General features: G+C 44.7%; 1 pseudogene; it reads left to right on the top strand.

Annotated features, from left to right (window-relative positions):
* Window positions 1-3,931: 3,931 nt before the first annotated feature.
* Window positions 3,932-4,049, top strand: LOC124725117 (annotated as a pseudogene).
* Window positions 4,050-27,047: the final 22,998 nt, after the last annotated feature.

The following is a 27,047-nucleotide window of genomic DNA, read 5'->3' on the forward strand; positions in this document are numbered from 1 at the left end:
CCCCTTGGCATCGTGATGTGTGTTTGGACCGACTTGCCTTCGGTAGGGTCTGTTGCGCAAGCATTCTATTTGTTAGATCTTCGAGATTTCTTCAGTTAGTTTGTTGAGTTCAGTCCAGCTTTCCGGATAGCGTATTATGGCATGTAGTTCGTTCCGTGTGTTCAGGCGATTTATGTGTGCTGTGTGTCTTGTGTTCGTGCGTTGTCCGCAGAAGAAGACAGTATGTTCAGGGGAACCTTCTTCCCCGCATGTGCATCTGTTAGTCTGCTGCAGACTCACGCGGTACAGGTGCGTGGGATAAGTGCCACGTCCTGTGATGAAATGTACCATACCGCGGCTGGGATCGATATGTTTTAGTTTTAGTCTTTCCCGGATGTCAGGGAAGAAGTTGTATACACGGCGGCCCTTATCGCTGGGGACACGAGCCACTTGTGCGTCCTGGCCAGCAGTCAGCCGGGCTGCCGGCTCCTTCCTGCGTAAGGCGAGGCGTGTGTCTGGTGCAGCCGCAGCGCTGGCCGCGGCCAGAGTCTCGCCGCTAACGGGTCCACGTCCGCCGGAGTCCGACCCCCTGCTCCGGTACGCGACCTCCTCCCGTGCCCCGCACAGGCGGCCGTCGCCACACTCACATTATTGGCACTGCAACAGCATTCGTTGACTAAATGGGTCTTCTTTCAACTCTTCTGAACGAAATTGTGGATACATAATAGCGTATGACGACGAAGCCTTCCGCGGCGGCTCTGTCGTATAAAACGTCCTCTGACTTCTTACCGCGTCAGTTCAGGGTAAAACCTCGAGCTTTCGACGATTACATCAATCGTCTCCGTCAGGAGCAACGGACTGTCAAAACAGCTGCCGTGGTGGCCTTATATAGCCCAAAGACTGCTTCTGATTGGTCGGCAATTACGTCGTGCTATCGCAGATGGTGTCAACGTCTGCGCCGGTGATGCCACCGCTCTCGCCAGAGCGTAAGCATTGGGACGAATGTTGGGTTGGCAGAAGAGCCAACACCATGTTACTAGAGGAGGCCGAAATGCACGCGTATTAGCTCAAGCAGGCTGGCGTGAGGAGGGAAGAACTATACTGACGTGAGGTCTGGAACATAACAAGGAATTAGAATTCAGAAAGCGGACGTAATTAGTTACATACTTAACTTTAATCCATTAATGATGAACGTCGCTCTTGACGGTACATGATTCACAATATTGTCTGTTCAGAATAGTAACTGAATATGGCACCTTCCTAGGTCGTAGCAAATGACGTAGCTTAAGGCTATGCTAAACTGTCGTCTCGGCAAATGAGAGCCTATGTAGACAGTGAATCACCGCTAGCAAAGTCGGCTGTACAACTGGGGCGAGTGCTAGGGTCTCTCTAGACTAGACCTGCCGTGTGGCGACGCTCGGTCTGCAATCACTGATAGTGGCGACACGCGGGTCCGACGTATACTAATGGACCGCGGCCGATTTAAAGGCTACCACCTAGCAAGTGTGGTGTCTGGCGGTGACACCGCAACGAATATCTCTGACTGGGCGAGTGCAAAAAAAAAAAATTAAAGAAATAAATAAAATAAAATAAACGGAGTGTGTGTGTGTGGGGGGGGGGGGGGGGGGGGAGTAAAAAACGTCGACGTCCTGGTATGTTGTAATGGCGCCGCAGAGCGTCTCCACACACGTCATCTGCCTGGTAGAATCTCACTGACTGGAGCACAGCTGTCTTCATTGTCAAGTACTGCTTCGAAATGACCTCCGATGACCAGCGAAGATGTGTCTCGAGACGCTCCGGATAGCAGCCTGACCGTCGTCCGCTATACGGTCCGACATCCACAAATGATGGTCTGCGGTGCCATTTCATATCACAGTAGGACCCCTTTGGTTGTCTTCTGGTGCCCTCTTACAGCACAGCAGAACATCGATGACATTCTACGCCGCCATTATGTTGCTCTTCTGCAAGATAATGCCCGCCTGCATAAGGCGAGAATGTCTGCTGCTTGTCTTCCCGCTTGTCACCCTCTGCCTTTGCCAGCAAGGTCACCGGATCTCTACCCAACTGAGAACATTTGAAACATTATGCGCAGGGCCCTCCATTCGGGATTTTCACGATCTAAAGCGCCACCTCGACAGAATTTGGCACGATATCCCTCAGGAGAACGTCCAATAACTCCCTCTGTCAATCAGTGGCAAAAGCCGAATAACAGCTGGCGTAAGGAACAGCCGTGGATCAATGCGTTATTGTCTTGCTCAAGTTGTGAAGCGCTTTCTCCTGAATAAATCATCGAATATTTCTGAAATTGTAATCATTTGTTTGCCTGTACCTGTACACCACATCTACCTATTTTCGTCCCACTGGGAGAATTGCTTCGTGCTGCGTAATTTTTTTGTTCAAACGGCTCTGAGCACTATGCGACTTAACGTCTGAGGTCATCAGTCCCCTAGAATTTTGTAATGGCGTGGCAAGACAGCCAAGCCACTCGGAGGTAGCCGAAATGCACGCTTTTAAGCTCACGCAGATTGGCGTGAGGTCTGGAACAAGGTAAAGTAATTATCCTATAAAGAAAAGAACGTAGTTCTTGGAATACTTAACTTTAATCCACAATTGGAGAACATCGCTCTTGTTTTGACATTATTACACTGAATATAAACTGGTAATGGCGCCTTGCTAGGTCGTAGCAAATGACGTAGCTGAAGGCTATGCTAACTATAGTCTCGGCAAATGAGAGCGTATTTGTCAGTGAACCATTGCTATTAACGTCGGCTGTACAACTGGGGCGAGTGCTAGGAAGTCTCTCTAGACCTCCCGTGTGGTGGCGCTCGGTCTGCAATCACTGACAGTGGCGACACGCGGGTCCGGCGTATACTAATGGACCGCGGCCGATTTAAAGGCTACCACCTAGCAAGTGTGGTGTCTGGCGGTGACACCACAAATTTAGAACTACTTAAACCTAACTGACCTAAGGACACCACACACATCCATGCCCGAGGCAGGATTCGAACCTGCGACCGTACTGGTCACGCGGTTCCAGACTTTAGCATCTAGAACCACACGGCCAGTCTGGCCGGCACCTTTTTTTTTTTTTTTTGTCGTAAACTCTATTTCGACATAAAAAACGTTTCGGAACAGCTGAAGAGCGTCACATGTTCCGTTGTTGGTAACGGCGTTGCGACCTACGGCTTCCACGAGGCGGCACAGTGGGATCGGAGTGGGGTCCGTTGCAGAAGACGCACAGCCGGGAGGAGACGGGGCGGGCCTGGCCTATTGTCTCGGGGAGGCAGCCGGCAGCCGGCAGCGGCCGCCGAGTACGGAGACGCTTCCGGCCGCTCGTTATCGGAGCGGGTTGCGAGACGCGACGGGAAGCACGCCTCATAATTCCGGGCCAGCTCGCTTTCCCTCCCCCTAGATGCGGACTGCTGGCCTTTCCGTCTCTAAGGAAAAAGAAACACAGAGGGAACAAGAGAATATGCGAGGTCAGCACCTGCAACGCTATGTTTACTCTTCAAAGATGTAACAATTAGGGGAATTCAGACATGCCTATTACGCAAGCAACTTTTTCACTGTCCAAATATGTTTCGCCACAATGGACCATCATCATCGCATTGTTTTACTCGGAACTTAATCTCTAAGATGTTAGCTCTGTACGACATTCATTATTATTCACTGCAGGAAAAAACTAGTACACGATTTTAGAGGTATCTAATGCACTCAAGGTTTATTATTGCGTAATTTGTATATGAAAGGAGTACATTTGTAGGGCAATAGCAAAAGCGGTTCTGAGGTACCAGGGGTCGAACCGTGCTGAAACAGCCGTATAAGTACTGGTGCGGCCTGCACGGATGGCAATACGGGTGCCGATTCTGGCCTCCAACCGATCGTACAGATGGCGAGTACAGTTCTGAGCTAACCTTATGCCGCGCTTACTCTACCTGTTCACGTAGTACGGAGCAACGGCCTTACCGCAGTGGATACACCGGTTCCCGTGAGATCACCGAAGTTAAGCGCTGTCGGGCGTGGCCGGCACTTGGATGGGTGACCATTCGGGCCACCGTGCGCTGTTGTCATTTTTCGGGGTGCACTCAGCCTCGTCATGCCAATTTTGAGGAGCTACTCGACCGAATAGTATCGGGTCCGGTCAAAGAAAACCATCGTAACGACGGGGAGAGCGGTGTGCTGACCACACGCCCCTCCTATCCGCGTCCTCAGCTGACGATGACACGGCGGTCGGATGGTCCCGATGGGCCACTTGTGGCCTGAGGGCGGAGTCTTTTTTCAAGTAGTGCGGTAAGATAAATTTAAAACTGGGGCAGCCACAGTTGAAGCACTCGTACATGACTGACTGACAATTCATGGAGTAGAATAGGTATTTAAATACGGGTGCTGAAACAATTAAAATATAAAATTGAATTAAAAGTCCAGTAGTCCGCTATAGCTGTATTTATTTTCGTCTACTAGAAACGCACACAACCGGTTTCGGTACTTTTACGTTGATTTTCTTTGTGTATATGAATACTATGTCATATGGGGTAGGGAATTGTTACAGAAAGCCGCAAAGTAACAGTTGGCGTGGCTAGGCAAAGTTCTCAGTCTTCCACAATCAATAAAAACTATAACCAATAATGAATGTCTAGTCTGGCTTAAATTGACAAAATATCGTCACTTTACAGCTTAAAATATGTTCCTGTGGGTCTGCAGCTTGGCATCGTCTGTTGCTTGACACATGGGGCCATAGGCGCATAATTTATACCTTATAGTGATGACAATTCTTGATTTTAACACAGATTGCACATTTTTATTGCTTGTGGAGGTCTGAGAATTTTGCCTAGCACGCCAACTGTTACCTTGGGGCTTTCTGTAACAACTCCCTGTACCATATGACATAGCATTTATATACACCAGAAAATATAACGTAAAAGTTGCGAAACCGGTTTTGTGGGTCTCTAATCGGCGTAAATGAATAAAGCTGCAGCAGACTATTGGACTTTTAGTTCAGTTTTATATTTTAATAGTTTCAACACCCTGTATTTAAACACCTGTTGTACTCTATGAATTGTCAATCAGTCATATAGCTCTGTTATAGATGTTGGTTGACGGGTCGCACGAGTCACTTCTCGTTCCATCATATCGCACACGTGCTCGATTGGAAACAAGTGCGGGGATCATGATGGCCAGGGAAGTTGCTGCACGTCTTGCAGAGCACACTGAGTTTCACAGACACTGTGTGGGCGAGCATTGTCCTGTTGGAATGACAAATCACGGCAAAAGAACAGGTGTAACAATATTCTGATTAGCGCACCCTCCAAAAATTCTAAACAAGACCAACAGGTCCATCTTATTGCAGCCGAGACTATAAGGTCTGGAGTGAGATCAATTGCGGCCGTGCGGTTCTCTCCGTCCCTTTAAGATGAAACCTGCACCTAGCTGTGAACATTGTCTCAGTATATCATCAGTAGGGAAGCCGAGGAAAACCTACCGTACTTCGACGTGAAGTAGGCTGCAATTAAAGTCATTAATCTACGTTTCGGGAGAAAGTTTCCACACGAAATGCAAGGTTGGAAATTTTGCCCTTAATTCATGTGTTCTGAAACTTAGGTGAACAAGTATCACTACCAAGCCCGTGCTAGTCTTAACACAGTCACTCACAATCCCTTTCACTCACGTTAGCAAGTTTATGGTGTTGCATTTCCCGAAAACGTAATAGCTACAAAAATACTGATTGTTTTTGATTGATAATGCTCACCAAATATTAAGTCTGTCGGTACCAAATGCAGTCACAGTTTGTAGCCACCGACCTGCTCGATACGCCACGCAGAATATGTCTTTTCTCGTCACAACATTCACTTAAAAATTCCGAAATTTCTACACGCCCATCGGAGTAATTAAGCCGTCACTTTACAACACTTTTGATGTATGAAACACTGCTAGATCCGGCAACTTATTGTTTCCATCGGAACTAGTGCTACACACGTCCGAACTGTTTCATGGGTAGGCTTCGAGTCCTCCCTAGAATACTCTAAGTCTTCTCTACCAGCAGAGAAAGGCGCGCGAAGAATATTGCTTTACCATTGGTCAGTTTACTCAACAGCCAATAGCAAAACAACACTCTCCCGCGTCAGTCCGCGCTTTTCATCCATAACCAATCGCAAAATAGTAAACCTAACGACCGCACTTTTTACCAACGTAATTATCTAATATGCTGAAGTTTTGATTATGCATAAAGTTATTTACTATTGTTATTTATACCTGAATTAACTTTCTCTTTACCATAAACCTACTTTACAAATCTATTCTACAAAAATCCCCTTTGTCTATAACCATACTCCTTCGAAATGTTCCCACACTAAATCCTACTACATAACTCGTTAAACAATTATCTTCATATTAACCTTAAACCACACTCACTCTTCATTCATACTGCTAAAATACATTTACAACATTTTACATACACAAAAAGAAATAATAACACTTTATGAAAATACTAGAACAGTTTACGAAAACCATTCTATTACTTTAGTGCACTCTAGTGGGCACAATCGAACCTAAAATCACAGTCCCCCTATCCAGTACCGTCCTCTATCTGCTGATACATAAACCACGTGCGCGTCCAGTCTCGCGTCACCATCTGTCACTATCCAGCTCTGCGACACGTCTCCCACTTAACCGCCTCCGAGGCAGGATCGGTATACGGCGCTACGCCCCACAATGTGTCTTGGACTAGTCCACTCTACAAGAGAGCGCACACCAGGTCCACGTTGTAAGTGCAAACCATCATCACTTTGACGGCACCAATCGAGCTGAGCTCGTACAGTTCTGCGGAAGGACCATCCCGCCACTCGGAACACCACCATTTGACCCCTTTCAAACTCGCTCACTTGGCTGTCGGAAGTACGATTGCTTCTCCGAGGCGTGGTAGCCTGCTTGCTTCACACGTCTGCACCACACTCTACCTTCTGGCTGTGAGCATTCCCTATTAATGGGTACACACAAGAAATGATTTCCAAAATGGAGGAGAGAAGAAAATTGAAAAACAAGAACACTGAAGATGCAAGAAAGATATATCGAAGGTTAAATAACGAACTGCGAAGAGAAACAGAGCAGGCTAGGAAAAAATGGCTAAAAGAGGAATGTGATGAAATTGAAGAACTGGACAGGAAGGGAAGATACGACTTACTATACAACAGAGTAAAGACTATGACATGGGAACAAAACAGAGCAGGAAGTGCTACTATGGAAATTTTGAGTAAAGACGAAGAGGTAGTGTACAAAGATCGTGACGATGTCCTCCAGAGATGGGAAGAATATATAAAAGAGCTATATGACACAAATAGCAAACCAGAAACTCTGGAACTTGAATCACACAACAGTGTAAGTGATGAAGAGAAAGGACCGACCATCATAATGGAAGAAGTAAAGTCTGCCATTGCTGCAATGAAAAATGGCAAAGCGGTAGGTACAGATACAATACCGGGAGAAATACTAAAATGCTTGAACCACAATGGAATAAGAGAAATATTGAGGTTATGTAATAAAATATATGACAGTGGTGAATGGCCTGAGGACTTTTTGACAACAGTAATGATTCCATTACCGAAAAAACAAGGAACCAAGAAATGCAGCGAGCACAGGACAATCAGCCTCATTTCACATGCAGCCAAAGTGATGTTAAGAATAATTCATAAAAGACTTGAAAAAGTAATAGAGGAGAATCTCGGCGAGGAGCAGTTTGGCTTTAGACGGAATACGGGCACCAGAGATTCAATAGGGCTCTTACGAATATTGGGAGAAAGGTTTATTGAAAAAGGAAGAGACCTATATATGTGCTTCATCGATTTAGAAAAGGCATTTGACAATGTGGTTTGGGACAAGCTGGCGACTATTATGAGGGAAAATAGAGTGGACTGGAAAACCAGAAGACTTATAAACTCATTGTACCTTAATCAAAAAGTTTCAGTTAAAGTGAGAGGAGAAAGTTTAAACTGGATCAGACTAGGGAAAGGAATAAGACAAGGATGCTGTTTATCACCTACTCTTTTCAAGCTGTACTTGGAAAATATGATTGACCAATGCTCATTAGATGACAAAGGAGTAGAAATTGGAGGAAGAAGAGTAGGGTGCTTGAGATTTGCTGATGACATGGTCCTTCTAGCCACAGGGGAAAAAGAATTACAGGATTTGGTGGACACCATTGCAACTAACGGAAAAAAATGTGGAATGAAAATTAACACAAATAAAACAGAAGTATTGGCAATAGGAGGAAATACGGAAATAAAAATTGTGCTGAATGGAGAAACACTAGAACAGGTGCAAAATTTTAAGTATCTTGGAAGCAGGATAGACACTGACTGGAAGTGCACCACAGAAATTAAAACAAGGATAGCAATGGCAAAAGAGGCGTTTTATAAGAAAAGGAGAATCTTCTGCAGCGGTCTGGACAGAGAACTCAGAAAGAGCCTCATAAAATGTCTTGTATGGAGGGTTCTTCTATATGGCGCTGAAACCTGGACTATGAGGAAAAAAGACAGAGAAAGGCTGGAGGCTTTTGAGATCTGGACACGGCGGAGGATGGAAGGAATAAGTTGGATGGACAGAGTAAAAAGTGAAGAGGTACTGAGAAGAGTGGGAGAGAAAAGACAGTTACTAGATGTAATAAAGAGAAGAAAAAGAAATTGGATTGGGCATATGTTAAGAAAGAATGACGGACTGATAAAAACAGTTTTAGAAGGTTATGTAGAAGGGAAAAGGAAGCGAGGAAGGAAGAGATTCCAGATACTGGATGACATGATGGACGGTAAAACATACAGCAGCCTTAAGAAGGAAGCAATGGATCGCAGAAAATGGAGAGGCAAAGGACCTGCTAATATAGCAGATAACTGATGATGATGACAGATGGTACTTTGGTAGCTACGCCACTACGCCATGTGTTGGCGGACGACGTTGAAGCCATTATCCGTACAGCTACTACCCCCAGGTGACATATGCCGTCATCGGATCAAAATCTTTCCAAGTGTACTGGCTTTTACCGGTAGTACGTAGCTTGCCATATTCTTCTTGTGCTTCGTGTCCTTATCTGGAGACTCAACAGTTGCAGAAATAAGCTGTACAACGCAGTGCATGTGTAAGGGTTTTATGAAATCAACGTTTTTACCTTGCGTGTGTGTCTCGATGACAAACCGCGAACCGTGTTTGTGTGAATATTCCTGCTGCAGGTGAACGGTCAGACGAAAACAGAAAGCACAACAAGAATATGGCGAATTAGGCAGTAGGGTAAAGAAGGTCCTACAGAAGCCAACATCCCAGAGATAAAGCTTCGGTTAAAACTATCCACTGATGATAGTCCAATGTGCCGATACATGTTCGGGCAGTAAAATTAGTTCCTTGCATAACGGGCTCATCTGAATGCCCACAATTGTTACCTCTTTTAACAGTAAGCCTAATGTTGCAGCTGTTGATGTTGCATATTTTCTTTTTCATTCTATGTTTGTTTTTCTTCTGCCAATCTCATCTCTGCAGAGTGTTTCAAAGAAGTGTCCTACATTGTTACAAGTGACACTACTACTCGGACTGGAAATAAAGTTCTCTAAACACACGCCTGGAAGAAACACCTGCTGAGATGCAGGACACTCTGTCCTGTGATAGCCGTCTCTCTCTGTTGTCTCTGCAGGAAGTGCTTATTGTCGTTTCCAGTCATTCTTCCACACCCTCCAGCTCTCCTTACCAAAGAATAGCTATGTGGTACCAGCTGACCGACCGCTCTCGGAATCGCTCGCATGCAAGGGACACGTGCTGGTGTAACATCGATGGATATAGAACATGGCTTCTCTTTAAAATGTCCCTACAGTTGCAAAAATGTGGAATCAGGGTTTGGTAAACAGGGAGGACATGCTGCAGGATCTCCATTATCAACCGACACTTTATTAAAAGTTTTTCTTTGGTATTTTCGTACGAGGCGTACGAACTGAGGTTGTGCTCCGTAGTGCGTAATGTACAACCGTTGTCTTCCTGCCAGGGTAACTTTCTCCAATGGCTTGGGTAGTTTCTCGTGTTGAAACTGATGATAAACAGCTCCTGTCAATTCATCCGCTAAAGTGGTACGGCCCCAGAAGATCTACGGCCCATTACTCCTGTCCACTCGTTGCTGTGAAAACGAACCAGATGCCTTGCTTGTACGATTGATCCATCGAGCACGTGCAGCTACCTGCTAATGGTAATTGCGGTGATTTGTTATCCCACTCTGTGTAAATCCTACCTGATCTAAATATATAAAACGCAATGTCATGACAGATGACCCATCATCGCCCAATCCAAACCACTAACGACAGAAACTTGAAATTTGAAGAGGCTGTTGATGTCATACTGTAGGGGTCGTTTAAGATGAGACTTTTTGAAATTCGACCCCTATGAGGATGAATTAGGGATGGAAAGTTTTTCGAAAATATGTCGCTATTAAGACAATTTTGAAGCTAGGCCTACGAAAACCGGGATTTGGTTTCTCGGTCAATAATTAAGATGTACGTGTTTCAGCATTTTTAGAAATGTAGCCCCTACTGCGGTGAAATAATGGGCGAAAGTATTTTTGAAAATAAATCATTATTAAGGAACTACTAAAGTATTTTAAAGATACATCTATGAAATATTTGACCTCTCGGTTACAAATGAAAAAAAGCTAAATCCATCAAGAATGTAATTTGACTACTTTGTTAGACACAAAAAAATGCTTTTCTCTGTTTTTGGAAATTCGACTGCAAAGGAGATGAAGTAGGCCCAGACTGATTCACTGCCTCATCACCGCTCAGCCCAAAGCGCCAAGGATGGGAACTTGAAATTTGGAGAGAGTGTGGATCTTGAATTGTAGGCATCATGTAAAAGGAACTGTCCGAAATTCCACTTCTAAGGGGATGAAAAGGGGATGAAGGGATTTCTGAAAATAGGTCGGTATTAAACCGATTTTGAAGCCAGGGCTACGGAAATTGGTATTTGTTTCCTCAGTCAGAAATAAAAATATATCATTTTTGGAACTTCAACCACTAAGGGGATAAAATTGTGGGTGAAAGTTTTCTAAAAATAAATGTTATTAAACAACTACTAAAGCTTTTTTAAAGGTGCATCTATGAAAATAGGTATTTCAATTCATGGGTGGAAATAAAAGAAAGGCGTTTTTCAATGTTTTTGGTAATTCAGTCCCCAAGGAATTAAAACAGTGGATATTAAGTTTTATAAAATTATTTTAATATGTTAGTATTTTCAAAGCTAAGTGTATGAAAATTTGTATTTGGCTTCTCTGTTAGAAGTAAAAAAACGCCTTTCACTGTCTTCGGAAATTCAACCCCTAAGGGGGTGAAATAGGGGATGAAAATTTTTAAGAAAATATTTCGTTATTTTTAAAAAGTTTTTAAAAAAAAATTATGAAAATGGGTATTTCACTTCTCAGTTAGATATGGAATTACGTGTTAGAGAATGAAAGTTTCTATTAAATATTACCACAAGAATGCAAAAGGCACGATTAACAAAAACTTTGGACTCGAGCTACCAAAACCGCTTTTTGGTCAGAAGTACATTCGTAAAAGACCGTACTTATATGGCCTCAATCAGCATGAAAAGTTTGTAAGGTGTCGGAATTTGTGAACAACATAAGAATTCGATTAAAGAAAAACAAAAAAACATCTTTGCAGACCGTAAAGTCTACGCGAGCGAAACAGCGGGAGCTAAGCTAGCCCGTAAATAAAATGCGCCCTATGAAATAGAGGTTCACTGCTCTGCAGAATCCAACGACAAAACAGTAACCTACCATGGTAGTCCCGTATCTATGAGGATGCACACGCTGTAAGTGATACGAAAGATGTACCCTCTTTGCTGTGGAATAGACATCGCAAGAGTGGGATCTGTGGCTTCAGCAGCTCCAGAACACACATGTTTCAGCGATCATCTTCCACCCGTCCCAACACTCGCTCCCCAATGTCCGGTATGCGAACTGTGCGAGGTATACAGCGATCGCTTGTCTATTACGACTGATACCATGTATGCAGATCATTGGATCAACCTCCTCCTCATCATCCTCCTCCTCTTCCTCCTCCTCCTCCTTCCTCAGCCTAACTCGGTCCCTTGCTGGATAAAGGCCTCTTCCCTGTGTTTCCATTGTCTTCGGTTTTAAGCCACCTGGTACTGTCGTGTTCCAACCACGAGCTTCACGTCATCAAGCTATCTCTTTTGCCGTCTTCCAAGCCTCTCCTGTGTTGCCGTAGCCTCCAGAGAACAGTTCTAGTGTCCCTCTGCAGTGATCCTGTCGAGCTTCGTGTCCGACCCATTGCCGCTTCAGTCTTGCAATTGTTACCCTTGTTCTCTTTCTAATGTACCCCGATCGAGCCGTAGCCCTGAGGATGATTCTTAACATCTATCGCTGCACTGCTCGTTGTCTGCGCTTTAGCCGACGAGCATCTGCCTTAGTCAGAGTCACGGTTTCCAGATCGTAGGTTGTAACTCGTAGTATGTACATACACTCTGATACAAAAAAAGATGCACCACGAAGGGATTATCCGTATGGAACTGAAATCGGCATATGTGACGTACAAGTACAGACAAACAACTGATCACAGTTTCAGAAAATGTCGACGATTTACTTAAGAGAGAGACCTTCACAACTTGAGCGAGTCAATAACCCATTGGTCCACGTATGGCTCATACGGAAGCAGTAATTGGGCTCAGCTTTGTTTGATACAGTTGTTGGATGTCCCTCTGAGGGTTCAAAAATGGCTCTGAGCACTATGGGACTCAACTGCTGAGGTCATTAGTCCCCTAGAACTTAAAACTAGTTAAACCTAACTAACCTAAGGACATCACAAACATCCAGGCCCGAGGCAGGATTCGAACCTGCGACCGTAGCGGTCTTGCGGTTCCAGACTGCAGCGCCTTTAACCGCACGGCCACTTCGGCCGGCCTCCCTATGAGGGATATGGTGGCAAATTATGTCCAACTGGTACGTTAGATCGTTAAAATCCGGATCGTTGTAGGGCCTTGCCCTTAAGGCTCCAAGCGTTCTCATTTGGGGAAAGGTCCGGCGATCTTGTTGCCCGAGGCAGGGTTTTGGCAAACACAAACACAACCAGTAGACGTTCGAGCCCTGTGCGGGCGGGCCTTATCTCGCTGAAATGTAAGCCCATGGTGGCTTGCCGTGAAGGACAACAAAATGGGGCGTAGAATATCGTCGATGTTCCGCTGTGCTGTAAAGATGCTGCGGAGGGCTCTTGCTGTGAAATGAAATGTCACCCGTGACCCTTACTCCTGCCTAATGGCGAGCGACTGTCACGTTGATGTCTCACCACTGCTGAGGGCGCCTCCAGACACGCCGCCACTGGTCGCTGGGACTCAGTCCGAAGCGGAGCTCGTCACTGAAGACAGTTCTTCTCCAGTCAATGAGATTCCAGGCCGAAGGTGTGTGCAAAAAAAAAAAAAAAGAGAAAACGCGCTATGAAACTGGCTTCTAAACCCTTCTACATATGAAGCTATCATCCGCCATTCTTTTCCCTTGTGCCGCGCGGGATTAGCCGAGCGGTCTCAGGCGCTGCAGTCATGGACTGTGCGGCTGGTCCCGGCGGAGGTTCGAGTCCTCCCTCGGGCATGGATGTGTGTGTTTGGCCTTAGGATAATTTAGGTTAAGTAGTGTGTAAGCTTAGGGACTGATGACCTTAGCAGTTAACTCCCATAAGATTTCACACACATTTCAACATTTTTCCCTTGTGACTGTTTTGAAGTAGTAATGTTATATTATTTATAGCCGTGAGACCTGAGTTTCTCCTGGCGTATACAATTTTCAAGCAACTTACGGGTATTCAGCCGGGTAATATTTTCAGCGACCGCCGACATTTCGGCGGGAGTGCACCCCGCAGTTTGGCCTGAAAATGGCGGGATGTACTCCCGCCGAAATATCGGCGGTCGCTGAACATATTACCTGGCTGAATATCCGTGAGTTGTATGAGTATTTAGAACCGTTTCGCCTAATACAGAAGTCCTATTGATAACGGCGTACTGCAGCTGCTTGGTACTCTTTCAGATACTGGGTCGTGAAGACGCCTCGCAAATGTGCCCGAAAATAAAGAAAATGAATATAGGATCCTATTGCAATGGCACAGGCCACATTACCCGCTTGCACACGAAAGATTCTTTACTATGTAAGCCTTCACGAAAATTTTCTTTTTCATTTAAAATATTTGGTGTGGTACCTTAAAATGTGTAAGTGGTAAGCTACTAGTAACTATGATTTGAGGAAAATTCAATATCCCTGTGAGTGGTCACTTTACCTCCCCTCGCCACCTCTCCCCCTCCTTATCACGTCTTATGAATTCCGAGGTGACGCACTGCAATGTCAGTATTGGCTCTTGAGCCAAGGCTTTTCACTATCACTGAATTATAGTAATGAGCGTACGGCATTGGTGGCCGGGAGACCCCTCGCGGGGCGGTTCGGCCGCCGCTCCACAAGTTCTTTAACTCCACTACGGCGACTTGCGAGTGAATGAGGATGAAATGATGATGAAAGACACAGAACACCCATCATCACGAGGCAGAGGAAATCCCTGATCCCACCGGGAATCGAACCCGGGGCCCCGTGCGCGGGAAGCGAGAACGCTACCGCAAGACCACGAGCCGCGGACACTGAATTCTAGTGTTACGGATCGAACAGAAGAAAGCTTGGATGGTTGGGCATGTAAGACAATGATCAGAGTAGTTTCATGGGAAGCTCCTGATAGAAAAAGAAGAGGCAGGCCATGGAAAGAGCAGCCATGGGGTATGCAAAAAGCGTTGGAGAGAAGAGGAAGAGAAGACGACCAGGAAGAATGGTGAGATCGAGGCGTTTGGCGACAGAGATGCGGCATGCGGTGACAGTCGTGGAACATTGGCGACGAGAAGAAGGAAGAAGTTGTCTCTAGAAAATTCATTCGCATCCAGAATCCCATCGGTGCTAGCATGTAGAGGTGTTCTGTTCGGCAGCTAATGACTGTCTAGACTCGAGGAGGTGCCGATTTTGGGGGACCTGCGGTGTCAGACGACTGGCCGTTCCCAGGGCGTGGCCGCTGCTCGGCTGGGCCCGCGTGACGTCACGGCGACCAGGAGCGCTTCCTGCCAATGGGGGCGCCGGAGGAGAAGAACAGCAGGGCTGCGGCGCGGCTGGGCTTCATTTCCGCGATGGCCGGAACCGCTCGGCCCCAGGCCTTCCTGGCGTGACGTCACAACGCTACCGGCGCGGCCACGCCCCTCCACTGTCATTTCCAGAAGCTGTTTGGCCTAACAGCCTTGATAGCTGCGCTTCCGGTGTGCCCTGTTTAAAAGTTGCGGCACTTTCAGGAGACCCCGAATTAACGGGTAATTTCATTGCGTCGTTTTTCCAATATGGTCTTTCCGCTGACACAACACGTATAAAATGAAGGCGGACATCATTCGGACTTCCGAAATTGCTGTGCTGAATAATATTACGACACACATCCTGCTTTCTATCGTTACACGATTTCTACAGAGCAGACTATGTAATAAATAAGGATCGTAATGACAAAAACTGGTAGGGTTCCCGTTACATCTCAACTCTTCCACAGCTCTCTTAAACTGTAACTCTAATACTGGATTCCCTATGTATTCCTTATCGACTACAGTTTCTTCTTCTATCAAGTCATCAGACAGTTCCTCCCCCTCACAGAGATCTTCAATGTACTCTTTCACAAATCCGCTCTTTTCTCTGCGTGTAACGAAGGAATCCCCACAGCACTCTTAATGTTGCCTTCATTGCTTCTAATTTCACATTTTTATATGCGGAATCACGCCTTCCTTGCTTCTAATTTCACAGATGGTTCTTTTCACATTTCTGTGTGCTGAATCAGACCTTCCGACATTCGTTTCTTTTTCGACTTCTTCACATTTTCCCTGCAGCCCTTTCGCCTGGGCTGCCCTGCGATTTCTGTTTATTTCAAAAAATGTGTGTGAAATCTTATGGGACTTAACCGCTAAGGTCATCAGTCCCTAAGCTTACACACTACTAAACCTAAATTATCCTAAGTACAAACACATACAACCATACCCGAGGGACGACTCGAACCTCCGCCGGGATCAGCCGCACCGTCCATGACTGCAGCGCCTGAGACCGCTCGGCTAATCCCGTGCGTTTCTGTTTATTTCATTCCTATGTGATTTATATTGCTATATTCCTGTCTTTCACTGGGTATTTTTGTACTTCTTCCTTCCGCCGATCAATTGAAGTATTTCTTCTATTACCCAAGGTTTCTCTAGAGTTACCTTTCCTTGTACCTAAGTCTGTCCAACATCTGTAACTGTCCTATTTAGAGATCTCTACTCCCCTTCAGCTGAACTACTTCCTGTGATATTGCTTATCGCGGTGTCCACATACATAGCACACTTGAAACGCATCTCATGATTTCTCACTATTTCAGTATCCCACTTCTTTTCTAACAGGTCCTTTCATACGACTGATTCTCTTAAACTGATCATTACTAAACTATGATCTGAGCCTGTTTCTGCTCCTGGATACGCCTTGAAATCCAAAATCTGATTTCGGAATTCTGTCTGACCATGGTGTAATCCAACTGGAATATTCCAGTGTCTCTGGTTCTAAGAGGTGCCATCCCTGTCATTTAATGTGGCACAGTATCGAGTGATCTAACGGTGCACTAGAGATCTTAATTTGTGGTTCTGGTTAAGAATAGGCAAAAATGGAACTTGAGTATGTTAATTACCTTTTTTATAACATACTGTGATGCTGGTGTCGTACCCGATAAGGGCAATTGCCACACTGTCGTTACTAAAGTAGGAGGAATTTCTGCCCTCTAAGCATTTAAAACAATTACTTTGCCCTGACGCAATGGATTTTATAAGCTTGTGTGTGATTCTACGTGCTGCAACAGAGATAAGCACTGCTGAGAACAAAGAACAAGAGAGACTGTTGTTATTACTCATTCACAGAAATTCGCGATACTGATAAACTGAAAAGTTCGTTAACCGATTTGCACTGGACAAGAGCACAGCAAGAAAAAAATGATGCTAGTTACAACCATTGACATAAGAGAACGAGCGCCTTGTTCAACCTGAAACGGGACGGTGTACAGAATTTAGTTTACGACTCACGTGACAAAGATTCAGCAATTCTGAAAGAACTTGATACAAAGAATTGTGACTACTGAGAAGCTCTGATCGAGATATAACTACCGATATGCCAACAATCAGTTGCACAGTGTCTCATCAATATTGCCTCGCGGTACAACTTCACTGCGTGTTTCCATCGACCAATAGCATCTCAAACGCGTCCAGCCTGTAGCACGTGAGGTCCTCGATTACGCGCTCGCTCCAGTACACCCGGGAGAGGACGCACTTCCTGGCGCACCTTCCGGACAATCGAAGCTCTAGCTTCAGTGCGCAACATGACCGCCCAACCGGCTCGCGTCTAAAGCGCGCCATTTGGATTCCTTGTCCGCGCGTTTTAATGGACAGGCTATCTCGACACTTCTACTGCGAACTCCAGTGACCAATGGAAACACACGATCACGAATTCGACGGAAAGATTGCTCCACCTGCGCGCCCCAACTCACGTACGCCAAGACAGAGGGGGCTAGTGTACCGTGCCAGCATCTCTCTCCTTGTTCTTCGGTTCCTCCCCCTGCTACTGTCCTGTGCATTCCAACGTTTCAACCCTTCGTTTCTAAGGTTGGAGAGGCAGTCTTTTAAGAATTCCATACGATAAATAATAAATACTGATTAACCACATTGATTTAAGCAAGAGCTGCAACACAGAGGCGTAAATTGATAGACGTTTTCGTTTCGGAAGTTGGCCTCGGTAGCAGGGAGTTCACCGGAATACTCTAACTAAGGAGTATAAATATTTGATGGCAATTCGAAAATTTTGCTTTTAGGCTTGTAAGGTAACGGGGCCCAGCAGCGAACACGTGGTGCCGAAAGTTAGCCGGACAAGAGGGGTAGCCCCAGCGCATGGTACAGGCCGAGCACGTGGCTGGGAATTCCTTAGTGACGCTGTGTCAGTGAGAGATACTTGTATGCCAGGAGTGCCAAAGATGGCGGACTTTGTGAAACCTTAATGGCAGACATTTCGCAGTATAGAAATTAATAGTAGCCAGATGAATCATGATACCTCAAAAAGAAACATGTACATTAGCATTATTTCCACGACGATTCTGACGGTGTAATCAGATTTTCAATATCTTTATTAGTTTAAAGTTTAGTCTGAGGGTAAATAATACAAGTAACACCCAGCAACGAATTTCCAAAATTTAAACGCTTCATCCGATTTCGTAGAAAGCTATTAGTGTAAACCTAAATTGGTATAAGTTACAGGCATCAGTTATTGGACGTCAAAGCGGCCGATTACTATCGATCGCATCAGAGCGTAAGTACTCCACAGTTACACGAAAAAACGGTAGCAGCATGCTTATAAGTATATTTATTCATCTGTGTCTTTGTTTATATCCGATATATGCTATTCGTGAAGAAATTGGTTAAATATTTACTGTGTTTCAGAAAGCACAGAGACATTAGACTGCTGGCGTACTTTTTGTTTCTGTTCCTTTGGTATGTGTTTTATTTAATTTTCTTGTATATTTAATAATGTGTGTTAGAGCGTGTTTATAGTCCAGCAGAACGAATATTTATTTTATTTCAAGTTATTTAAATGTAAATCCAGTATTTCGAATGTGTTTCGTTATATGTGTGTGGGTGCGTTGGTTTGAAGACACAGCAGGAGCGCTCTAGCCAATCACAGCGCTCTTTACTAAGAGAGACGTATGGAGGTTGGGGAGGAGCATGGAGCATGGTTTCCGGAGAGGACACGGGTGGCTGGCTGTGTGCGGTGCTGGACGGGACACGAGCAAGTGCTGGACGTGGCGGCGCGACGGACGCTCGGTCGCAGCAGAGCCTTGGAGAGAGTGGAGCGGTCTGCGTGTGGTCGCGGCAGATAGAAATACTTTGGAGTGCCGACTTGTGCACTTGTCAGATTTCCGTGGCTCCTACAGTCAAGACGTAGTGTGCGTTTGGAAGCGAATACCTCGCGACCTGTTGTGTTGTTCATAACTAATTACGTGCTGTAGGAATCTATTGTTTCCCTGTTATTCAACTTATATTTTATTTAATTGCTGGACCATCGGCACCAATAAGTGTTTTGCAGAAATGCACCGCATTCTCAAAAATACTTCTACTATCCTACTCATCATTTAAAGTCGTTAAGATAGTACCTGCAGATTTTATTTAATTGCAATCTTTCATTTATAAATTTATGTGGTACTTTCACAATTCGCAATTGCCGAGTGGTGGAAACCTTCGACTATTCGATTCATGTGTGTACTCTTATCGTATACTGTAGACTCAGCAGTATTTGGCCTGAAATGCGGCAACTGCGTATCCCAGCCCCTGGACAACGAAACCAGCCAAAACTTTTAATATTTCAACTCTGAGTGTGAGGGTACGTAGTTATTGGAAAGCCCGCTGGCTTCATGTACAAGTTGCACTCACCCATACATCAGGAGATTTACTTTTTTAATGTGTTTCTGAGCATATTTCCTGGAATTGTAGTACAGATATCTTGCGAAATCATTGGCAGTGTGTAATTTCTATTCTATCACATATTAAATGTTTCTTCCTTCTCCCTTCTAATATGGGACGTGGGAAGGACGGCCGGTTGTACACCTCTTTGGGAGGTGTTGTTTTATTCTGATGCTGCCTGTGCTTTCCATGTGGAATAGGTACGTATGCGGTGGAGAAAAATTCTTAGTTTCTGCGATGAAAGACGGTTCTGAAAGCTATTTTCAAGTTTGTTCTCGAGACGTCTTTCTGGCTACTGTCTACCAGTTGCGGTTCTTCAGTGTTCCTGTTACTCTCTTTCTTGTTTTGAGGTATCAGTCTTCTGACTGGTTTGATGCGGCCCGCCACGAGTTCCTGTCCTGTGCCAACCACTTCATCTCACAGTAGCTCTTCCAACCTGCGCCCTCAATTATTTGCTGGATGTACTCCAGTCTCTGTCTTCTTCTACAGTTTCTGCCCTCTACAGCTCCCTGTAGAACTATGGAAGTCATTCCCTGATGTCTTAACAGATGTTCTATCATCCTGTCCCTTCTCCTTATCAGTGTTTTCCACATATTCCTTTCTTATCAGTCCACCTAATTTTCAACACACGTCCGTAGCACAACACCTGAAATCCTTCGATTATCTTCTTTTCCGGTTTTCTCGCAGTCCGTGTTTCACTACCACACAATGTTGTGCTCCAAAAGTACATCCTCAGAAATTTCTTCCTCAAATGAAGGTCTTTGTTCGAGACTAGTAGACTTCCCTTGGCCAGGAGTGCAATTTTTACCGTTGCTAGTCTGTTTTTGATGTTCTCCCTGCTCCGTCCGCCATTGGTTATTTTGCTGCCTAGATAGCAGAATTCCTTAACTTCATCTACTTCATGTTCATCAAACCCGATGTTAAGTTTCTCGCTGTTCTCATTTCTGCTACTTCTCATTACTTTCGTCTTTCTCCGATTTACTCACAATTCATATTCTGTACTCATTAGACTGTTCATTCCGTTCAGCAGATCATGTAATTCTTCTTCACTTTCAGAATAGCAATGTCACCAGTGAACCGTATCATTGATATCCTTTCACCATGAATTTTAATTGCACTCCTGAAACTTTCTTGTATTTCCATCATCTGTTTTTCGCTATACAGATTCAACAGTAGGGGCGAAGGACTACATCCCTGTGGTACACCCCTTACACATCTTCGACCATTTTACGTTGTCGAACGCTTTTCCTGATCGACAAGTCCTATGAATGTGTCTTGATTTTTCTTTAGTCTTGCTTCCATTATCAACCACAACGTCAGAATTGTCTCTCTGATGCCTTTAACTTTTTTTAAAACAAAACTGATCCTCATCTTGTACATTCTCAATTTTATTTTCCATTCCCCTGTATATTAGTCTTGTCAGGAACTTGGATGCATGAGCTGTTAACGTGATTGTACTATAATTCTCGCATTTGTCAGCCCTTGCAGTCTTCTTAATTGTGTGGATGATATTTTTCCGAAAGTCAGATGGTATGTCGCCATAATCATACTTCTATACACCAACATTAATAGTCGTTTTGTTGCCACTTTCCCAAATGATTTTAGAAATTCTAACAGAGTGTTATCTATGCCTTGTGTCTTATTTGATCTTAGGTCCGCCAAAGCTCTCTTTAATTCTAATACTGGATCCCCTATCTCTTCTAAATCGACTTCTGTTTCTTCTTCTATCCCATCAGACAGATCTTTCCCCTCATAGAGGCTATCTATGTACTCTTCCCACCTATCTGCTCCCTCCTCTGCATTCAGCAGTGTAATTCGCGTTGCACTCTTAATGTTACCACCCATGGTTTTCATTTCACAGAATGTTATTTTGACTTTCCTGTATACTGAATCAGACCTTATACTGAATCAGACCTTCCGAAAGTCTTTTTTTTTTATTTCTTCACATTTTTCATGCAACCATTTCATCTTTGCTTCTCTGCGCTTCCTTTTTATTTCAGTCCTCAGAGAATTTTATTTTTGTATTCCTGAATTTCGCTGAACATTTTTGGGCTTCCTTCTTTCATCGATCAGCTGAAGCATTTCTTCTGTTACCCATGGTTTCTTCGCAGTTACATTCTTTCTATCTATATTTTTCTTTCCAACTTCTGTGATTGCCCTTTTTAGAGACGTGCATTCCTCTTCAACTATACTGGCTATTGAGCTATTCCTTAATGCAGATCTGTACCCTTAGAGAACTTCAAGCGTATCGCGTCATCCCTTAGTACTTCCGTATCCCACTTCTTTGCTTATTGATTCTTCCTGACTAATGTCTGAAGCTTTAGCCTACTCTTCATCAATACTATATTGTGATCTTAGTCTATATCTGCTCGTGGGTACGCCGTACAATCCATTATCTGTGTCTGACCATGATGTCATCTAACTGAAATCTTCCCGTACCACCTGGCCTTTTGACAGTACACCTGCTCCTCTTGTGACCCTTGAAGAGAGTATTCACCATTATTAGCAGAAATTCGTTGCAGAACTCAATCGGTCTTTCTCCTCTCTCATTCCTTGCCCAGGCCCACATTCTCCTTTAACCTTCGCTTTTACTCCTTCCCCTACAAATGCATTCCAGTCCCCACGACTATTAGATTTTCATCTACCTTCACGTACTGTATTACTCTTTCAATATCCTTATATATTTTCTCTATCTCTTCATGTTTAGCTTGCGACGTCAGCATGTATACCTGAACTATCGTTGTCAGTGTTGGTTTGCTGTCGATTCTGATAAGAACAACCCTATCACTGAACTGTTCACAGTAATACCTACCTTCATGTTCATAACGAATCCTGTTCCTGTCATACCATTTCCTGCTGCCGTTGACATTACCCTAAACTCATCTGAGCAGAAGTCCTTGTCTTCTTTCCGTTTCATTTCACTGACCCCTATTAGCTAGATTGGGCCTTTGCATTTCCATTTTCAGATTTTCTGGCTTCCATACCACGTTCGCGCTTCTGACATTGCACGCCCTGATTCTTACAACGTATCCTTTCTTTGGTTATTCAGTCTTTTTCTCGTGGTCACCCTCCCTCCTTCCACCACACCTTTGGCAGTTCTATCCCGGATATCCGAATGGGGGACTAGTTCAGAATCTTTTGCCAATGGAGAGATCATCATGACACTTTTTAATTACAGGCCAGATGTCCTGTGGATACACGTTGTGTGTCTTTAATACAGTGGTTTCCATTGCCTTCTACATCGCCATGCCGTTGATTATTGATTCTTCCGCCTTTACGGGCAGTTTCCCACCCGAAGGACAAGAGAGTGCCCTGAACCTCCGTCCGCTCCTCCGCCCTCTTTGACAAGGCCGTTGGCAGAACGAGGGGGACTTCCTTGCTGAAAGTCTTCGGCCGCAATTGCTGATTACTAATCAAAATTAAACTAACGTTTACTTTCTTCATTACCGAGCGAGCTTCCCTTAATAATAAGAAACTAGACCCGTGTTCGGGACGGTTCAAATCGGCGTTCGGGCATCTAGATTTAGGATTTCCGTGACTTCGCTAAACCACTTGATGCAGATGGTGGAAAGGTCGTATTGAAAAGGTCTGGCCGACATCCTTTGCCCATTCTTGCCCAATCCGAGCTTGTGCTCGTCGCCGTCGAAGGGACGTTCAGCGGTAATTTTCCTTCCCTTTCGCTTGTTAATCTACTGGCCTTTAAAATTGCTACACCACGAAGATGACATGCTACAGACGCGAAAATTAACCGACAGGAAGAAGATGCTGTGATATGCAAATGATAAGCTTTTCAGAACATTCACACAAGGTTGGCGCCGGTGGCTACACCTACAACGTGTTGACATGAGGAAAGTTTCCAACCGATTTCTCATACACCAACAACAGTTGACCGGCGTTGCCTGGTGAAACGTTGTTGTGATGCCTCGTGTAAGGAGGAGAAATGCGTACCATCACGTTTCCGACTTTGATAAAGGTCGGATTGTAGCCTATCGGTTTATCGTGTCGCGACATTGCTGCTCGCGTTGGTCGAGATCCAATGACTGTTAGCAGAATATGGAATCGGTGGGTTCAGGAGGGTAATACGGAACGCCGTGCTGGATCCCAACGGCCTCGTATCACTAGCAGTCGAGATGACAGGCATCTTATCCGCATGGCTGTAACGGATCGTACAGCCACGTCTCGATTTCTGAGTCAACAGATGGGGACGTTTGCAAGACAACGACCATCTGCACGAACAGTTCCACAACGTTTGCAGCAGGATGGACTATCAGCTCAGAGACCATGGCTGCGGTTACCCTTGACGCTGCATCACAGACAGGAGCGCCTGCGACGAACCTGGGTGCAGGAATGACAAAACGTCACTTTTTCGGATGAATCCAGGGTCGCATCCCTGTTTGGCGACATCGCGGTGAACGTACATTGGAAGCGTGTATTCGTCATCGCCGTACTGGCTTATCAGCCGGCGTAATGGTATGGGGTACCATTGGTTACACGTCTCGGTCACCTCTTGTTCGCATTGACGGCACTTTGAACAGTGGACGTAACATTTCAGATGTGTTACGACCCGTGGCTCCACCCTCCATTCGATCCCTGCGAAACCCTACATTTCAGTAGGATAATGGACGACCGCAAGTTGCAGGTCCTGTACGGGTGTTTCTGGATACAGAAAATGTTCGACTGATGCCCTGACCAGCACATTCTCCAGATCTCTGACCAACTGAAAACCTCTGGTCAGTGGTAGCCGAGCAACTGGCTCGTCACAATACGCCAGTCACTACTCTTGATGAACTGTGGTATCGTGTTGAACCTGCATGGGCAGCTGTACCTGTACACGCCATCCAAGCTCTGTTTGACTCAATGCCCAGACGTATCAAGGCCGTTATTACGGCCAGAGGTGGTTGTTCTGGGTACTGATTTCTCAGGATCTATGGACCCAAATTGCGTGAAAATGTAGTCATATGTCAGTTCTGATGTAATATATTTGTCCGATGAATACCGTTTATCATCTGCATTTCTTCTTGATGTAGCAATTTGAATGGCCAGTAGTGTATTATAGCCAGATTTCGTTTAAATGGTAAACCGCGCGCCTCTCGACACGCTGCGATGTGGATATTCGCTCTCTGACAGCGCACGACTCGCTGAGCAGACGCATACGTCAACGTGTACTCGCTGGAAGGAGAGACTGTCTTGTGAGCGCCGCGTCTTCCTTGGTATCTGTTTTGTCGAGAAGATCTCGCCGTGTATGCCTCGCGCGCTCCCGTTATTTATGTGTGTCTGAGCGAGGGAAAGAAGTGTATCATATTTCACGGTGACGTAGGGACAGTGCCTGCACGCCACGCCCCGTGCTCCTGTCACGGCGGCCGCTTTGCTGGAGGCGGAAGGCGGGACGCCGTGACTGAGGGACGGCTGCCGCGCCGCTGCGATACCATCTGCTGAGGAGGAGGAGGAGGGAGGCAGGCTCGTGTCCAAAGGGCGGCGGTCAGGGTACAGGGGGGGGGGGGGGGGGGCTGGAAGTAGGGAGGGAGGCTGCTGCCTCTTTGCTTGTTTATTTCTTCTCAAGTTCTTTGCGAATATCTGAGCCAAATTAACTAGGGACAGTCAGAGTCACTGCGTGTATAGGCTGCTCAGAAAGTTTTGAACCATCAGAGTATCTGTGAAGTCGTATGGGCTGACATAAAACCGTAGTGGGTCAACGTTTGAATATTCCTAAAGAAAAAGGAATCTTCGCTGTGAACTAGAAACAAAAACGTACCAAAATAAGTATGCAATATTTGTAGTTACATATTAATGACGGCAAAACATGTTGATAGGTAGCCCTCAGTAGGCTACCATTGCGCTGGGAGCAGCCGAATGAAAACTACACTTTCGGTCTGTTGTTAGAATAAAATCGACGCTTTCGGTTCTAGGTTTACATATCGCTTGAATTCTTCAATCCTTCTTTTGAGCAATCGAATGAGAACAATCGGTTCAATAACTTGCAATTTTGCGTACACGTAGGACTATTATTCTTTAATTGTTTCGTGTCATACCAGTCTGTGCGATGAACCCAATGAAAACAGACGACACAGTCCGGGGCAATTGGTTCTGAGCGGAAACATTCGATCGTTCTGGCATTTTTAAATCGTTATTGTTGACTGCATCGCAGGTTCGAATCCTGCCTCGGGCATGGATGTCTGTGATGTTCTTAGGTTAGTTAGGTTTAAGTAGTTCTAAGTTCTAGGGGACTGATGACCTCAGCAGTTGAGTCCCATAGTGCTCAGAGCCATTTGACCCATTTTTGTTGACTGCACTCTGTTATCACCTGTTGTTACTGTTATTGCCGTTCCGATATTTGCTTCTTAGTGAGTGCCAGTAAGTAGCTTTGAGTTCACTTTTTCGTCCAGACTTATACGAGTAGGTGTTTTCTTATCAGTGAACTTTCCGTCTGGGTCAGAATGCCGAAACGCACAATGGCGTGGAGATGAAAGAAATCATATGACTGGATGAAAAGGAATCCTCCAGATAAAAGCCTTGCGATGTACCGTATCGGCTAAGATGATTCCTATTCTGAAACTGTAATAATTAAATGAATTCAAGGAAAAGTAACGAATGATGGCAAATTTCTAGCGGAAAGAAAGAAAAATGCTTCCGACAAGTGGCAGCATATGCTTGAAAAGCGAGTGATCAAGGCACCAGAAAATGTAAAAAAAATCTATCATATATAGGCTTTCTATTCTCCTCTCCTCAGCATTTATCTAAAGAGAATTCTAGATGCAGGGTGCAAACCAGCGGAAAGAGTGAGAGACAGAGCTGCTATACATTTAAGTAAAAAAGAAAGTGTTCATTTATTTTCACTCAAATTTATGATGTGGCATTGGTTATTAATCTTTTAAAACCAACTGGAAATCCACATTTAATGTCAAAAGTACGAAAAAATAGTATTCAAATAAAGAAATACATAAAGTTTGAAAATACATCATTTCTAGAAATATTCTTTTTATTCACCTCACATTAAAATAAAATACTTTATTTGCCTATATAAAAGATGGTAATCCTAGTCATGGTTCACATATAACAGGGAAGGCTAAAAAGTATGTAAATGAAATCACTCAAACCCAGAGGCTGAGCGAAAAAAATCGTATTACTGACGGAACTGTCAAAGACTTGAGTCAGTCGATCATTTTGTGAATTTTCAATCGAGATTTTAGAAAACTTTGCTTTATATCGACTTCTTGCCAACTGTATCCATCAATTAGAGCGAATAAAAATCTGTCATAAGCAGATGTGACATGTTTCAAGATCCTTTAATTGTCCTACAACTTCTACATAGTTGGGCAACCACATACTAACAAATGTAACCTGTTGTACACCTAAGTTTGTTCTTCACATTGTAATGGTGTTATCATTGTGCGCAGTGGCCAAACTCAACGAACAGGTACTTTCTGAAGGTAACGAGCATTGCACTCGCCGGTCTTGTACGGTTATGAATTATTCAATTGCGTACAAGAGTAGTTTTGATTCACCCTTGGATTACAGCTTTTTTG

The sequence above is a fragment of the Schistocerca piceifrons genome, chromosome 1 (assembly GCF_021461385.2).
Source record: "Schistocerca piceifrons isolate TAMUIC-IGC-003096 chromosome 1, iqSchPice1.1, whole genome shotgun sequence".
In the NCBI taxonomy this organism is placed as follows: Eukaryota; Metazoa; Arthropoda; class Insecta; order Orthoptera; family Acrididae; genus Schistocerca; species Schistocerca piceifrons.